The 12,661-nt window shown below is 39.4% G+C and overlaps 2 long non-coding RNA genes across 2 annotated transcripts in view; both read right to left on the bottom strand.

Annotated features, from left to right (window-relative positions):
- Positions 1–595: 595 nt before the first annotated feature.
- Positions 596–1,823, bottom strand: LOC144076062 (uncharacterized). Its single transcript, XR_013300723.1, has 4 exons — positions 1,483–1,823; positions 1,342–1,392; positions 1,186–1,253; positions 596–1,097 (listed from the first exon to the last, which is right to left on the bottom strand). It is a non-coding gene; the product is annotated as an uncharacterized LOC144076062 (long non-coding RNA).
- Positions 1,824–8,043: 6,220 nt separating this feature from the next.
- The window catches only part of LOC144076294 (uncharacterized), a 38,395-nt gene continuing 33,777 nt past the window's right edge, over positions 8,044–12,661 (bottom strand). Inside the window, exons 3-5 of the long non-coding RNA XR_013300784.1 lie at positions 9,783–9,870; positions 8,324–8,449; positions 8,044–8,236 (exon numbers count right to left, since the gene is read on the bottom strand). This is a non-coding gene — a long non-coding RNA (uncharacterized LOC144076294). The remainder of the gene's footprint in view (positions 8,237–8,323; positions 8,450–9,782; positions 9,871–12,661) is intronic.

Below are 12,661 nucleotides of genomic sequence, written 5' to 3' on the forward strand. Positions count from 1 at the left end.
TGGTTTGAAATTTAAGGTGGACACAAGTTCAAATCAGGAGTGAGTTCAATTCCACTCTTTGCAATTCTCAAATTGTTTATTGAGGTAATGAAAAGGATGAATATAACTTCCAATCACATCATTTCAGAAGTCACTGTGGTCTAGTGGCAAAGACAATGGGTTGAAATTTAAGGTGGACACAAGTTCAAGTCCACTCTTTGCAATTCTCAAATTGTTTATTGAGGTAATGAAAAGGATGAATATAACTTCCAATCACATCATTTCAGAAGTCACTGTGGTCTAGTGGCAAAGACAATGGGTTGAAATTTAAGGTGGACACAAGTTCAAATCAGGAGTGAGTTCAAGTCCACTCTTTGCAATTCTCAAATTGTTTATTGAGGTAATGAAAAGGATGAATATAACTTCCAATCACATCATTTCAGAAGTCACTGTGGTCTAGTGGCAAAGACAATGGGTTGAAATTTAAGGTGGACACAAGTTCAAATCAGGAGTGAGTTCAAGTCCACTCTTTGCAATTCTCAAATTGTTTATTGAGGTAATGAAGAGGATGAATATGACTTCCAATCAGATCATTTCAGAAGTCACTGTGGTCTAGTGGCAAAGACAATGGGTTGAAATTTAAGGTGGACACAAGTTCAAATCAGGAGTGAGTTCAAGTCCACTCTTTGCAATTCTCAAATTGTTTATTTGGTAATGAAAAGGATAAATATAACTTCCAATCATGTATAGGCGGGCCGCCTCGTGGTGCAGTGGGTTAGTCACCTGCCTGCGACGTGGGTGTCGAGGGTTCACGTCCCGGTGTCGACGACTGTATGGTGTCGGCAGTCGGCCGAAGGCCGACTGTCGAACACCACCAGGAACCCCCCCCTCCCAACTGTCTTCCGGTCAGCCGAAGGCTGACCGGAAATGTTGTTTTGCTGAAAAAAATGACTAAGTCTTTATTTGAATGAAAAAAGGATTACCCATTTACTGAACTACTAGTGTAGTGATTAGTCAAACGAGAGCGGGATTCGAACCCCATTTCCCACATGGCAGTCAAATCCACTAACTTGAGGTCTGTCTGACCCATTGTCTTTGCCACTGGACCACAGTGACTTCTGAAATGAGATGATTGGAAGTTATATTTATCATTTTCATCACCTCAATAAACAATTTGAGATTTGCAAAGAGTGGACTTGAACTCACTCCAGATTTGAACTTGTGTCCAACTTCAATTTCAACCCATTGTTCTTGCCACTGGACCACAGTGTCTTCTGAAATGATGTGATTGGAAGTTATATTTATCCTTTTCATTACCTCAATAAACAATTTGAGATTTGCAAAGAGTGGACTTGAACTCACTTCTGATTTGAACTTGAGTCCACCTGAAGTTCTGACCCATTGTCTTTGCCACTGCACCACAGTAAAGTTGGAAGTTGTATTTATCCTTTTCATTACCTCAATAAACAATTTGAGAATTGCAACGAGTGGAATTGAACTCACTCCTGATTCCCGCCTCATGTTCCCAATGATTTTGCCAGTGGACCACAGCAACAACTAGAAGGTGAAGAATCAGAAGTCAGATTTATTCTCCGACTCTCTTAGCCTTACTTGCTATGTCATTTTTTAAAGAAAAAAAGCCTTACTATACTACGTAGTTTTTTAAGAAAAGAAGCCTTACTATACAATATCGTTTTTTATGAAAAAAAGGCTTCCTCTACTATGTCGTTTTTCAAGAAAAAAAGCCATGCTATACTATGTCGTTTTTTAGGAAAAAAAGCCTTACTATACTATGTCATTTTTTAAAGGAAAAAAAGCCATACTATACTATGTCGTTTTTTAGGGGGGAAAGCCATACAATACTATGTCGTTTTTTAGGGGAAAAGCCTTCCTCTGCTATGTCGTTTTTCAAGAAAAAAAGCCATGCTATACTATGTCGTTTTTTAGGGGGGAAAAGCCATACTATACTATGTCGTTTTTTTAAGAAAAAAAGCCTTACTATACTATGTCGTTTTTTAAGAAAAAAAGCCATACTATACTATGTCGTTTTTAAAGGAAAAAAGCCATACTATACTATGTCGTTTTTTAGGGGGAAAAGCCATACTATACTATGTCGTTTTTTAGGGAAAAAGCCTTCCTCTACTATGTCGTTTTTCAAGAAAAAAAGCCTTACTATACTATGTCGTTTTTTTAAGAAAAAAAGCCTTACTATACATGGTCTTTTTTACACAAAAAAGCCTTACTATACATGGTCATTTTTTAAGAAAAAAAGCCTTACTATACATGGTCTTTTTTGTAAATAAAAAGCCTTACTATACTATGTCGTTTTTAAAGACAAAAAAGCCTTACTATACTGTGTCGTTTTTAAAGAAAATAAGCCTTACTATACTATGTCGTCTTTAAAGAAAAAAGCCTATACTATGTTGTTTTTTAAGAAAAAAGCCTTACTATACTATGCCGTTTTTTACGAAAAAAAGCCTTACAATACCATGTCGTTTTTTTAAGAAAAAAGCCTTACAATACTATGTCATTTTTTAAGAAAAAAAGCCTTACTATACTATGTCGTCTTTTAAGAAAAACGCTTTACTGTACATGGTCGTTTTTTTTTAAATAAAAAAGCCTTACTATACATGGTCATTTTTTAATAAAAACCCTTAATATACATGGTCATTTTTAAAGCAAAAAGCCTGACTATATATACATAGTATTTATTTTTTAAACAAATAAAAGCTTTACTTTACATAGACCACTTTTTTTTAAAGAAAAAGCCTTACGATGTCCAGCCATTCAAGTCATTTTGCATGCCAGCTTTACGTTTGTACCAAATCTCGGGGTATTCTTTGCTCAGTTATGAAGCACGTCTAATAAGATGAATAAATATTTGACATTATCGTCGACAAGGAAAAAGAGTGTCGCCAAACTTTCGTCAAAACATATATACATAGTTTTAAAACATTTTTAGCTTGGCATTAGACTTGCATGATGAAACAAGCAGCAAAAGATTATTGGCAAATTTGTTTGGTTTGGAATACACGTTAGACCTCTCGATCATTGCAAAAGGGGGAAAGGGGGGAAATGCCTTTTGCCACAAATTGCTCTCCCTGGCCTGGTGTGTTGCCTTCGTTTTACACACACTGGCCACAGCCGAACGTTAATTATGCATTTAGAGGAAATAAATTAGGATATGAATGCAAACCATATGGCATTCAAGGGTTCATTTGTAAAGCCCCGGCATCAAAGCTTTTTTCCACCTCACACCATATTAACAATGTTTTTCCAGTCCAGAAAAAAATCAGGAAGGTAACCACAGACTTGCCTGATAGGAAACATGAGTGCGGTCCATAGGGATGAAGTATGATCAGGGAGCATCTTGAAAACAACTATTCTCTGCCTGTCTGCATGTTAGACGTCACCCTGTCTCGACTTGAAACTGTTTGATCGATCACTGGATGGGCAAAATGAAATAGAGACCGACAACTTGCCACACGACCACCCATCTACCCCAAATTTTATGCAATTAACAGTGAAAAGTATTTGATTTTTAAAGCAATAGCCTTGGTGCAAGTGATGGGCTTAATAGCACAGGACATGTCAACACTCTGGGTGGTTTCTCCTTCAATGTTGATCTTGGGCTTGTCCTGCATCCAGCAAAGGTCTTTGCCAATGTTGAGCCTGCTGTGCCATACCACTGAGAGTCCAGAAAAGGTATTATTCTACCACTAGACACACATTTGTTTGCCTTTTCATAACCTTAAAGTCAATGAACCAGCATTTGTGCTCATGACATGAAGTCAGACACTCTCCTGTTTCTTTGCCTACATACACACCGATAACGGCAATACGAACACCAGCGTGATGTGATCCTGCTGTGTGCCATTAGGCAGTTTACCCCAGGACAGACAGAGAAGCACTTCCAGGAAAAGAAAAAACCTTGGGATTCCTGTTGGGGTGTAATGCATCAAAGAGCTGGACTTGAGGCTATAATTAGCTGCTGTTGTGTGTTCAAATGTAAAGGCTTAGAGGCGGTTATTTATTTACATTTGTGATTTTTAATTTTTTCTTGGATTGGAGGCATTTTCACAAGTAGTGAGCGCGATCACTTGATGTGCCGTCATTAGTGAGGTGATGAGATAATGCAACTGGTGACTTCTAACTGGCAACAGGACAAGGGGCCTCCAAAGCAGAGGAGCGTGAAGCAGAGTCTGTGTAGCGAGTCCAATCACTAATGATGTTTGAAATCCTAAACTAATACAAATGTACTACTTGCCCTCCCCATGTCCCCCGTCTGTGATTGCAGCCAAACCGGTGCCCCAGCTGGAGTGCAGCTGAAGCAGCCAAGGCCTTTAAAAAGAAGTTTACTAATGTCTTCCCTGGGCGGTTCTTCCTGCCAACAACACCAGTGGCTTATTGCCCTGACAGTTTTTCATCGCTGAAACATTTTATAGATATTTAGAAAGGTCCTCATATTTTTGCGTAAGCTCAAAGAAAGTCTAGGCTTTTCTTTGCCATACATGTTCTCATAGAGAAAACATGAAAAACAACAGGAACTTTTCAATGTCTGAATGATGCTGACAAGCCAAAATATTTAACCGCTTTGGTTTAATGTCAGAATGTCAAAATAGAGATCAGCTCAGCTGTCCGACGCGTAGGAGGCTCTGTCAAGCCTGTCTGCTCAATATACTGCTCCTTAAAGCTCCTCTGCACATAACAGTTCAGCCCTTTTAACTCGATCCATACATAATGTGTGTAATGTATATGACAGCAGACCTCGGGGTATATTATAAGAATTTAAATACGGTCCAACCATCATAAAATAATCTTGGGAAGTTGCTGGATGGATCAAATGCTATTTGTAGTATGTTTGGTCAGCGTGAACTTGGAGGGAAAAAAAAGTTCAAATGTGACCAGCACATATGAAGAAGATAACGATTACTCTTGCAGCGCTAATGTGAAACAGGTATGTGCATGGTGTGACAAGAGGCAGGTCTCACTCAATAATGCTAAGAGACAGGTTTCGTCAAGGTTGGACATGTGTCTCATCTGCAAAGAAAAACGAGCATCTGGTTGTCTGACAATGCTTGCCAAGCCAAATGTTTTGGAATGAGATCAACTTGATAAACGACAAATGCATATGAATATAAACTTGTCTACTTAAATGGGAGTAGTTCCTCCACAACATCCATATGACCCTGACAAACTGTATACAAAATGTACAATATACAGTATTGCTCTCTCTATACACTGGTCTACCCCATCAAACAAGTTTATTAGTGGATTTGTTGATTCTACCAAACAGGATTAATGAAAAAAAAAAGAAATTGCTCTACAAAAGTGCAGTATTTATTCATCCTTTCCATTAAGATTTTTGTTTAGAATCTAAAGAAATTTGACCACTTGACTATGTTTAGGATGAGGAGCACTTCCGCAACAAGAAAACAAACTACACCCTAGACCGGTCGCTAGTCAGTCGTAGGGCACACAGAGGGACAAACAACCATATGCACTCACAATCATACCACCACCAGCTGGATTTGAGCCCACCCCTGCCCTTACCAAAGTCAGGCGAGTGAACCTCTACACCACAAGGCAGCTGTATGGTCCACTCATGTAAGTAATATCTTACCAGAGTTTTCTACTTTTCTTCCAAACTCTCTTACTGACATCGGAGGCTTACAAACCCAACATGGCACTAATCTTGTTTCTTTAGCATTTGCAAAGCACACATTTGCTCATCATTTATTAAACAACTGTGGCCAAGTGAATGCTTAAATCTATATTCTTGTTATTGTCTTTGTCCTGAACACTGTGACGCTTGATTAGGCCTCACATCATTGCTGTCCTTCATCACTAGCCTACTTTCTGCTTTTGCAATATTGATAAGCAGCAATTCTGCCAAGCGAGCAGGACGGACTAAAAGCTCCCTCCTGGACTCACAGTTGCGCTAGTGTTCGCAATTGGCCCCGGTGGGCTCGACTTGTTTCTCAATGCACTCGGTGAAGACATTTTAGAAGGGGCCCTGAAAACAGGAAAAACAAAGTAACAACAGGAGGCCCGCAGACATTGTTTTTAATACATCAAGAGTAATGGCCTCATAAATTAAGTACAATGTTTCTACTAACTATTTTTTTTACATCCTCATTCACTGAAAGCCATTGACATTTTGTTAACTGCCGGCAATTTATTTTGAAAGTTTGATGAAAAAGAAAAACCTGTAAATCTGGCACCCACTTCAGACAGATGATTAAGTTTCGTTAAGTGCGTGAGAAAGGAGTGTAAGCATGCGACACGGCCCCAAACAACGTATTACGAAACACACCTAAAGATATGCAGTATGTACAATATGTAAAAGTGAATAAGGAGTGAACAGGTGTGTGTACTCACCCCACCACCACCACCATCAGACAGTGACTTTCCTTATGCTGCAAACCTTGCAGTAGTTAAAACATGTATAAATACAAGTTTACTCATTGTCAAGAGGGACTGATTGTATTTAGGATCAAAGTCATTGCCTTGAAGTTTTTGTCAAAATTTAATATAGGAAATGTATAGCGTAATTTCCCCTTTATCTCTAAATATTTTGACACATCTGACGCATTGCAGTAATGCTCATGTGCCCTCTGAGGTGCACACCTGAACTTTTCACTTCCTCTTTTTACTTTGTTCTTGTTGGCATTTAAGACTTTCATAAATATGTTTTATGAAGGCAGATACTAAGTTGTGAGCATTTTTTATTATTGTTTTAACTTCAGCTGATGAATGTGACATTTATAGTTACAGTTCAGTCATAAGGAATTTACATCGAAAGGTACTCGGCCCACTGACAAACCAGTAAAGTTAGAGAGGCTATCAGCACCTTTTCATTTAAAGTGCATACATTATAGTATAATAACAGAAGCTTCTGCATTACATGTAAACTGGTTTCAACGCCCTTGACATGAGAATAAATTACATGTAATCATTTTTTGGGGGCAGAGATTCTCACAAAGTTAGGGTTAGGTGTTCTTCGACATAATCATCACAAGAATTTAAAATACTTTTTTTTTTTAATCACGTATCTAACCTGGCGGCATTTTGAAGTCTCCTGAACACTTGCCAATGCTGGATCACAGTGTGTCACGAACTTTGCTCGTAAAGTTAAAACACCTGAAAGCTTTATGATGGTTCCGTTTGTAATGTATGTCTGAATTTCCTTATAATGCCTCCTGTTTATTAATAATAATTTTTAAGTAACTAAAAGCTTTACTATGCATGGCTTTTTTAAAAAAGAAAAACATGTGTTACTACACATGATAAATTTTAAAAGTTGTCCCAATTTCATCATACGCAGCTGAGTATGATGACAATTAGGCTTTTGTCGAGTCAATGATGATGACCAAGCCTATGTCCAATTATTATTAGATATGGTATTTGTTTAAGTAGATAAAAGCCTGGTATTTTTCTTAAGGAAAAAACCTTAGTACTATACATGATTTCTTTTCTGGGGGAGACAAATAAAAGCGGGTGGCCCGGTGGAGCGAGTGGTTAGTGTGTCAGCCTCACAGTGGGAGACCTGGGTTAAAATCCTTATGCCATGCGATTGCCTGGCCACCAATTCAGGGTGTCCCCCGCCTCTGGCACGAAGTCAGCTGTGATAGGCTCTAGCACCCCTGTGACCCTAGTGAGGATAAGCGGTTCAGAAAAAGAGATGAGATGAAAAAAATCAGTCTTTTCCATACATGGTCATTTTTTGAAGAAACTTTTTTATGTTCAATGTAAAAAGGTGCTAAATATTATTAAATACATCTAAAATAAACAAATATGTCAGATGGAATGAATCAAAAGACATATCTGATATGAAAATAATGAGTTCATTTGTGATTCGGCTCTTTAATTTCTCCACAGGAGTCCAAATATACAATTAAAGTCTAATTCAGCGTGCAAGTGTTTCTGTCACGTTTACTCCAGAGCGGAGAGCACCGCAGGCTCCAGTGTTGACTCCAACTGCACACCTATTCCCAAGATGCCCTCCACGTGCACACTTGCTCCCGCTCGTGCCATGTTAACAGAAAAAACTCATTTGCCATGTATTGTTAAAAATTTTATTAATAGCAATTTATGTCACTCACACAGGCGAAGGAAAACAGTTGGCTCTTGTACAAATCTATCACTCAAGTTGTCAAAAAAATTTGTTCTCATTCAATATAAATAGGCCGCCAGTCTGTGGATAGAGGGGATGTGATCTGTTTCTGTGACGGGCGACGCACTGGCTGCTCGGAGACTGCGAGTAAAACAGGTCATGCTGTTCACATCGTGGAGCTTCAATCACAAACAAATGTTTTATTTAAAGAGCTAAAGTGTTGTTTACCCCTGTCTGCTTTCCCCCCTTCCCTCCGTTCCTCTGCCGCCTGGCTGCGCGCTGTGTGTTCAGCACATTTGAATGCTGCGAGCGTACAAAGAGGAAACCCAAAGACTCCTGACAGGAAGCTCTACCCTGTCATGTAAAGGAACAAATAGGCGGGCGTAGAGCAAAGTGTACAAATTGCGCCAACACCGTTTTAATAAATGAAGCATTCAGGGAGTACAAATGTGTTAACTGTGGCAGAACCGGCAACAGCTGTAAATAAGCAGTGCAGCTCTTCTTTGCTGAGTGGACGTCTTGAACATGCAAGGAATTGACTTGCAGTGTATTTCATGGCAATTACGGGATGTTTGACGCGCTGACAGTCAGAATTAAATTATACTGTATTGAGTGCCTTCCAATTCACAGGGCTGATAAATTACCCCATTGAGCATATGGGACTGAATGACAATAACAACAAAATACAGGTTTTTGCTGTCAATATCTCATCTCATTTTCTGAACAGCTTTATCCTCATTCTGACAGCCTGTTTTAGATTACAAAAAGGTGATCTTCTCTGAAACATTGGGTACTTTGTCAACCTTGCGTTCTGCTAAAAACCAGTTAGTTTAGCGGAAGTTAGACTAAAAACAATGAGTACTACCTATTAACTATTTGGGAGTTGCCAAACAATTATTACAGGAAAGATAAATCTTACAAGAAATTTAATAAACGATCAAGATAAAGAATGAATGAAAATAAGTTAGTGAGTGCTCTGAGCTATTTTCCCTTTGGCAGAAAAGGTGATTCAATATACAGACTGACGTTAACAACTAGGAGAAAGTTGGCTTAACAATTTTTGTATAAATGATTTTTGTGTGAAAACAGAACAATTACAAATTTGAAACGGGTGTTTAGCATTCGCAATTAAAACTATCATTTACATACAACACACCAGGAACTAAGTCGTGCCTCTGGATGTCATTTTTGAGTGAGCCTTTCCCCCAGCAAACTGTCCATTGATGACTCGGCTTTGTTTGATTAAATTAAAAGTCTTTCGACACGACCAAATAGAGAGAAAACAGACAACATACTTTTTAAGTCAAATGGCAAGCGTCATCGTGACGCTAATGTTAAGATAACTAGTCACATGCAACACACAGCCGGTGGGAAAAAGCAGCCCCAAACTTAAATTATCGACGATGTGTTCAACCTGGCATTTAACTAACACATTTGTTGGCGTTTTTGGCACAATTGATTCCTAAAACAAATATCCCGATAGCGTGATAAAAATGCACTTAGGTCAGTAAATTGCTGAACGACTTACCTTGTTGGCGTGCTAGTCGTCCATCAGCATAGACTAGGCTGCTCACAAGGACGCGATACTGCGCATGTGCTTAATTTACGCAGCTGCGTCGACAATAGGCGTAACCACGCCCATATTGTCCCGCCATATTGAATGTGGAAAAGATGGTGGGTTGCTTACCGCGCTCTACGAGGTGGTTTGTCCTCCCAACTGAAAGTCCATGTTTTGAAGATTACGTAGATTAGTCATGATTTCTGTGGTCTTGTTGCTATAAAACAGTGTGTGTTAGTACACAAATTTTACTAAATATTGAGTAACATTTTTACTTAGTATTTTACATAACCTCACCTTTATTCCAGGCCATCTGACTCCATTAAAAGTTTAACATTTGAAATGCAAAGAATGCCTAATTCTATTGTATACAATAACTCAGTGGTCTGGTCTGCCCTAAAAATATTTGAATCACAGGCTAATGTTAATTATATATTGTCCTTGAAACCTTTATGGCAAAGAATTGGATTGGATTGGATAACTTTATTCATCCCGTATTCGGGAAATTTCATCGTCACAGTAGCAAGAGGTGAGGATGCAGAAATAGGAAAGGCATTTTAGACATAAGATAGGTAATAAGTTAATAAATAAATACATGAATAAATATATGAATAAATGTGTTGCTGAAATTATATATATATAATATATATACTATGTATATACTATATATACATACATACGGTAGGTCTTAACACTCAGCCATTTGTTTTGTTAAAGAGCCTGACAGCTGATGGGAGGAAGGATCTGCGGAAGCGCTCCTTCCTGCAATGAGGCTGCAGAGTCTATTGCTGAAAGAGCTTCGGAGGGACTCCACAGACTCATGCAGGGGGTGGGAGGTGCTGTCCATGATGGACACCATCCTGGTCAGCATACTCCACTCTCCCACTTCCTCCACAGAGTCCAAAGGACAGCCCAGAACAGAGCTGGCCTTCATGACCAGCTCATTCAGCCAGTTCCGGTCCCTCTCCGTGCTCCCGCATCCCCAACAGACCACTGCATAAAACACTGTAGATTCCACCACAGTGTCGTAAAAAGTCCTCAGCAGTGTCCTGCACACACCAAAGGACCGTAGACTCCTCAGTAGGTAGAGGTGGCTCTGGCCCCTTTTATACAGGGCATCTATGTTTGTGGACCAGTCTAGTTTGTTGTGGGGGTGAACACCCAGGTACGTAAAATTCTCCACGATTTCAATGTCTGTACCCTGGATGTTTACCTGAGTGGTCTGTGGAGGATTCCTCCGAAAATCGATGACCATTTCCTTTGTCTTGCTGGTGTTGATGTAGAGGTGGTTTTGCCTGAACCAGTCAACAAAGGCTGTGATGACTCCCCTGCACTCTAGGTCGTTTCCGACCGTCACTCGTCCAACAATAGCGGTGTCGTCAAAGAACTTCTGGAGGTGGCAGGTGTCTGTATTATGTTTGAAGTTTGATGTGTAGAGGGAGAAGAGGAGTGGGGAGAGCACTGTGCCTTGTGGGGCCCCCATGCTGCAAGCTACCACATCAGACGTACAGTCCTGGAGTCTCACATATTGTGGTCTGTCAGTGAGGAATTCTCATTAGCCCACACGCAAAAGGAAAAAGACCGTTTACTTTTCCTGAAGTGACTCTAAGGTGCTGACCCGCACACCCGGTAAATACGGGGTAGAAATACATAAGTAGTCCAGTCAGTTTGAATGCTTAAACTAGAGAGGTGGTTGAATGAGACATTGAATTTTACAGTGTACAAATGAAGATGCATGGCATTTTGGTAAGAAGAATCTGTCTATAAATAAAACTAGTTAGTGTAGCAAGAAATGACATTTTACTTTTGTATTTGTGTATGCTGTTTTAAAAAAATGGAGGCTGTTGCTTGGCAGATGACGACATAATTGTGTGTGTGTGTGTGAGTGGGATGGATGGAGTGGTGCTTAATGTGCTGGATGGATACTGATCGTCGCTACCCCCTACTCACCGTCTGTGGACTGAGGGCATCCCATTTGTGCTCATTCGCATCTGCCGTCATTTTGGGCAGAACCACAGTAGGTTCTATGCATTCTGCTTGACTCAGACAGCTGATGTTTGAGTGTGTCTGTTGCTGCCAATTCAGCAAAGATGAAATGCACCTAGGTTAAGGCCTTTGAGTGAAACCATGATTATACTCATGACTAATGCATTACATGCTGAATTATGGTTGGAAAACAAGGCACTTAAATATGGAATTTGAGATGCCTTTTATTATGGATCATTGGAGAAATAAAATTTCAATGATAACATTTACATTGGTTCGTGTAGCTGTCCATTGATTTGAATAAACGATACAATAATGTTTATCCATTTGAATTCTTTCTCTGAAAACTAAATGAATCAATAATAATGATCAGAGCAAAATTCAATATAGCTGAACCACTGTTCTCAAAATTTGCCCAAGAAAATTGTCAAAGCATATTCAAGATTCATAACATTTTTTCTCATTTTAGTTTTCTTCTGGAGCAAGCATGCCTAGATTTTTATGTATCCATAGAAATGAAAAAAGAATATGCAAACCCTTTCGTATCCATCTCCATTCACACCTCTCGCCTCACCCGCCAAAGGCCCAACGTGCATTCATTTGAACACCACTTGCCTTCTATCTCACCTTAAACATCAACAAAAATAATGTGGAGTGATGGCGTTCTCCCAAACACTTCAAAAAGATGTCAGCGTGCACGAATATCAGCGTCTGTTTTGATTCCCAAGATGGGTGACGTGAAGGAAAATAGCACTTCAAATGATGCAACAAGACAGTGGCGACAATTGATGGTGAGTTTCTGCAAAACTGTGATCACACGCATGAAAGAGGACCCTCTTGACATTTCAAATAGATGAAATGGGCGGTTTGTTCCCACTCAGATCAATGCTTCTGGCAAGAAAAAAAGGCAAAAGGACGACAAAAGGAAACATGGTCAAAGTGTTCTATTTTTCCAATTCATGATATTCACCTGCTGAGTAAACATGTCATAAACTAAACTCTCGTATCACACGTCTTAGACA

The sequence above is a fragment of the Stigmatopora argus genome, chromosome 6 (genome assembly GCF_051989625.1).
Source record: "Stigmatopora argus isolate UIUO_Sarg chromosome 6, RoL_Sarg_1.0, whole genome shotgun sequence".
Taxonomy (NCBI): domain Eukaryota; kingdom Metazoa; phylum Chordata; class Actinopteri; order Syngnathiformes; family Syngnathidae; genus Stigmatopora; species Stigmatopora argus.